This window comes from Teleopsis dalmanni, chromosome 2 (genome assembly GCF_002237135.1).
Source record: "Teleopsis dalmanni isolate 2A chromosome 2, ASM223713v2, whole genome shotgun sequence".
Lineage (NCBI taxonomy): Eukaryota > Metazoa > Arthropoda > Insecta > Diptera > Diopsidae > Teleopsis > Teleopsis dalmanni.
The window spans coordinates 57,776,286-57,782,083 of NC_051847.1; positions in this window are offsets into that span (position 1 = coordinate 57,776,286).

Below are 5,798 nucleotides of genomic sequence, written 5' to 3' on the forward strand. Positions count from 1 at the left end.
GTTTTTAAGCCTCAATCAAAATGTCAAAATGTCAATATATTGCAAATGTACCAGTAAATATTTGAACTCAAGTATTTTTAAAAAAATTTTTCCTTATTTATGTTATCTTTTTTTCCCTTACGGTAATTACTTTTCGAATTTTTTTCCAAATTTTCATTTTGCGGTTACTTATTTTTGTGTTTATTTTACTTTATTTATTTATTTTTTTCTAATTCTTTTTCTCTAATTTTCATCTGTTGTTCTATACATTCTTACGTGTTATTTTTCTACTTGTATTTTTCTACATTTACAGATAATAAACGTGACATAGACAAAATACCTTAGTACCCACCCACACATATCCCTCGCAAATTCTAAGACATTCAAAACAAAACAAAAGCATTAAAAAAAAGAGAAATCATTAAGAATTTTTATTATAAGAAAATAAATAAATAACGTGTCTGTCGCTCAAAGGCAAAAAAACCGCGGATTAACCGCGGTATATTATGTCACGAGACGACTACAATCCTGTAACTAGCTCTGGTGTACGCAGCCCGGGTCGTTCCAGGCGACTCACGGAATTGCCAACAGTTGATCGTTCACCATCACGGGATTACGGTACACGTGGAAGTCCTTTAGGTGAAGATTTTTGTCAATACTTTTTTTTGAAAACACTTTTCCTTTTCGTTTGGAATTTTTGATTTTTGTGAAAAATAATTTTCTTTAGTTTAATTAATTATTGAAAAATCTTAATTAGTATTAATTTAATTCAATTTTATTATAATTTATCAAAAATTTTTAGAAGAGGGTGCAAAAGTACAGTAAAGACACGCGTAGCAATTGTCAAAGCAAAATAATTCAACTAAAATTGCACTTCAATGAAATTTAAAATCAAAAATAAAAATTAAGAAATAATTTTTTATGCAAAATAAAAAAAAATTAATTAAATCTTTGAAAATTCAAAAGATTTTGAAGATATTTTGTAGCTTTGCACTTTTTTTGGTTCTGATTTTTTTGGTGGGTATGGTGTATGTTTGATTGGGATAGGCTTTTATCTGGAAGTGGGTGTAAGATGGTTTTTGACTTTCTTACAAACAATTATTTTTATCTGCTCTCGTGCTGGGGCACTCAGTTAAATAAAATATTTACTGATCAACTGAACTATATTGGCAAAATAATTAGAAAAAATTTATTATGAGATTTCTTGTTGCATTACTAATTAAATTTTATTATTAATTTATTATAAAAATGTTTTTTTTAATGTCAATATAATTTCTTATATTAATTAACTACATTTGTTTCAATTGGTTAACATTAATTTTTTTTTTATTAATATATAAAATATATATATATATAAAAGCTCATTATTTTAATAATTATTTATATGCAATTTATACGATAATTAAATAATTATTATATATAGAAAAAAAATAATATTAAAAAAATTTTAACTTTGCAAATATTATAGATGAATTTGTGTGTATATTATATATTAAAATCAAAACAATTATAAATACTATATTATTGCTCCATATATATAACACAATAATAAAAAACTATTTAAATAAATATGCTTTCAAACTTTACTATTGTCTTTGAATATAAAGTTTATTTCATCAGCAAATAAGACAGAACTCAATTACCCACCTGAAGGTATGAAAGTATAATTCGGTAAACTATAGTCTTGCATATCATCAACCAAATAAAAGAAATTAGGTGTATATGAAACTGTTAGGTTAAGAATATTTTCCTCAGCGAACAATATGTTAAGTTAACCATAATTTAATACTATTATAATAATAATCTTAGCAATCATTTATGATATTTTCTTTCACAGAAAGAATCTCATCTTTAAACATGTTAGGCTAGATTTGGAGAGAAAAAGTGATGCTTAAACGTTTCAAAAAAATGTAAACGTCCAAATACTCAGTTTTGTTCTCTCGTATAAAACTGACAGTCTTAAAATTGCTCTTTAGGCTGCAAGATCCTAACGTTAAACATAGTTTAATCCATTCAGGAATATATATTTTGCAATCGGTGGTATTTTGTGCTAAAATAATTAAGTTTCTTTGCGTTTAGAAGGAAAATACTCAAAACGATGTGATACTTTGTGAATATTATATTAGGAATATAATGGTTTTTATATATTTTTTATCCGGCTATAGGTCACTTTTTATTAAAATTAAAATTCAACGTTTAACATTTTATAATATATTCTATATTTCGACTCTTCTTGAGAGTCATCATAAGGATCAGAATCTAACATAAATTACCATTAATAAATCTATATCTAAGCGCCATCCTTTTCATACTATTGTCTATATACAAAACTTAATATTATGAACATCTGAATAGAATAGGATAAGGCAACAATATGTTCAGATTAAACATAGGTTTATTTTCATATACCAGCATTCTTATTGCAATTGTGAGCTATATGTTCTGATCTAATTATATATTCATAATAATAATAATATTCTGTTTAATAATATTCTGGTCTGTACAATGTTTTCGTAAAATGCTTAAAACGTTAATGTATCCATATTCAATTATTATTAAAATTTATTTATTTCTCTAAGTAATAATAGATAATATTACTTTAAAGGGGGCGAAGGACCTATTAGTTCAATTCTTAGTTAACTTTAAAATTCAATTTAATGTTAACTTACAAATAAATAATTAGTGTTACTTTAAAGTTACATCAAAAGTAAAATAATAACTTTATTTGTTGCTATTTCAATCATTCTAAATAATTAATTGAATATATTCTGTGAATGAAAATAATAGCACTTGACATGAACGAATGGGTTCCATTTGCGCGTTGCATTTAAAATTTAATTAAAGGTAAATAAGGTTACTCATACGACCTGTTGGCGTAAAAAGTCAAAAGTGCAAGGCATTAAAAATGAATGCAGGCGAAAAGGTTTTGTGAAGAGCAAAATTAATGCAGAAAAGGATACAAGAAATATTATAGAATTATACAAAGGTTAATTAGTAATTCAATGTGAACTAATCAAGTGCAGGTGGAATTAAATACAAAAGTTGACAAATGACAATAAGTACTCATTCTATAAATAAAAACTAATTTTTTAACATAATAACTTATTTGCTAGTATTTTAAGATAACAGATTTTGAATACTTAATAATATTACTTATTAATGAATATAAATGATATCACAAAAGCAAAGAATTTCATGCATTTATCGTTTTCCAAAGTCCCACTTTTTCATATAGTTTGTCTATGATTATGCACTTAACACTTAAACTGAATTTATTACACAATTTTTTAGTAAAAGAATTTAAATATTTTTAAATAGTTAAATCTAAAAAGCAGCTTAGGTAAACTTAGGTTATACCGGCAATCCAAAGGGCATTCATTTAAGCCTATTGCCCCATTGTGTTACCGTATAATGGTGAGACCACCTGGAAATTTTGGCGAAGCTTAGAAATTTGTTTAGTGGGAGTTCTTAAAATTGATCATGATTCTCTAAGAAGGAGGTCCCTAAAGTATTAAGTCGCAGTAAACTTAGTATTGACTTTATTAAGTAAAAGCTACCCAGTATTTAATTTTTTACATCCCAGTTTTATTACTGGCAGTTTTAAAAATGGAAATCATTGATTTGTGGTTCATTATTGAATATATTTAGAATCAGTTACAAAAATGCATTATAAGCTAGTAAGTTTAAAATAAGGTTGTTGTAAAATGTGTAAAGCTTTATTGAGGAAATGTCAATTGGAACCTAACAACATTAAAGTCTGTAAACTCTCCTCAGCTAGCCACTACATTCTACACTCTTAAACTACCTTTAATTTCGTGATGAAGAATTGAAGGCCTTTAACTACCGCTTGGGTGTCAATAAAATTGGCAATACTAGATCTATACTTAATGTGATTTGCAATTAGCCGACATACCTCAATAATCGCTAAAGCTTTTGTCTAAAAAATTTAATGTTTTATACTAATTAGAATTAGAACTCAGATCTTTGCAGTCCGAGAAGTCTTAAAACGTTTTAATTTATCCTTATGAATAATAATACTTATTTAAAAATTATAAAAAATTTATAGTTTTATAGTAAAACTATTTCAGCCTACCAAAAACTCAATTACTTAAAAAAAATAATAAAAAAATTTTTGTTGTTGCAATTTTACTACCATTCGATAAAAATCTCTATATTGGTTTAATGGTTTTTATTTAAAATTTAGTTTTCCTGGTCAAAACAGGCATTTAAAATAAATTTAATAAAAGATTTGTTTAAAAATCTTTTATATATTAATATAAATATAGTTTTAAAAAAAATTATTAAAGTAAAAAAAAAATAATAATTTTGCAAAGTTAAAATTTTTTCTTTTGTTTTGAATATATGAAATATATATATTTTTTGCGATTTTTATTTATTAAATAAATTTATGTGCAACAGGGAATAAAATTGGAATTGGTCTCCTTGCAAAATGTTATTAAAATAAAAATTCTCAAAATTTAAGTAAATTATTTTTTTTTTAATAGAAATTTCTTATGCACGATAGCAGTTTTCAAAATATTAGAATATTTATTTTACATTTTATACTTAAAATGAATTTATTTTTAAAAAATAATTATTCTTAATGCATAAAATTTACGATATTTATATGCAAATTGCAATTTTTTGATTACTGAAAAAATGTGTACATTTTATGCATTAAATAAATTTTGCTTAGAGTGAATAATTATTAAGTGAATAATAATTTTGACTTTTAAATTTTATAAAAATTTATGCAAATATTTGTCCTAATATAATTTTATCTTACATCACGCATGCGCATGATACATATCTTTCGTTGCTTTATTAAAATGTTTTAAAATTTTCGTTTATATATCATTTAAAAAACAATTAATTTAACCATAAAAATAAATCTTTTACATGCACAAAACACTCACAAACCCCACTCAAAATGACTTGCGGGCACTCATCAACAAATTCACCCATTCACACATTCACCCACTCAATCATCCATCCATCCACCCACTCATTCACCCATTCCGCAAACCCACTCACATTCACATTCACATTTACACTCACACTTTCACTCGTTCATTTGAATCGCACAAAATCGCTCGCAACTCACAATCAAATGAAACATCAGATTGAGTTTAGACGAGCACGTAAACTAATTAAAGCGCTTAGTGGAGCGTATTTTTATATTTTTAACATTTGTGGAGTGACTTATTAAAGCAGCAAACTGGATTACAATTATGGTAAAATAAATGGAATTAGGAGTAGAAACATCATCAAATATCATAAAACATCATGAAGCGTAAGGATAAATGCTACAGTTGCCAGAACAGTCGATTTAACAGTGTAGTTAAACAATCGTGAACATTGCTAGATGTCACTTAAGAGTGATTTAACCAGTTTCTAAGCAGATATTCTAGGAGTCAGTTGAGTGAAAATAATATTTGACAATATTTGAGATACAATTCTAAATATTAAAAGATAAAGATTTTTATTAAGAAAGTAAAATCCCAGTGCAAGCTTAAGTGATTTAAAGAATTTTATATAAAAATTTAAATTTTTAATTGAAATTGAGAATTAAAGGATGTGATTCGAAAGTAATTATATCATTTATTGCATTTAACGAAAGGAATTTACTCACAGTGTATAATTAAATAAATATGGTATCCTTCAAAAGCTACAACTGCTTGTATTGTACAAACGCACCACAATAATTTAAAAAAAATAAAAAAAAAATGAAACTACTGCATCCTCTTTGAGATCACAGTTACACTGCAACAAAGTTCTCAGTAGGTCCTTGTGTAAGTCAGATCTCTCAGAAAAAAACG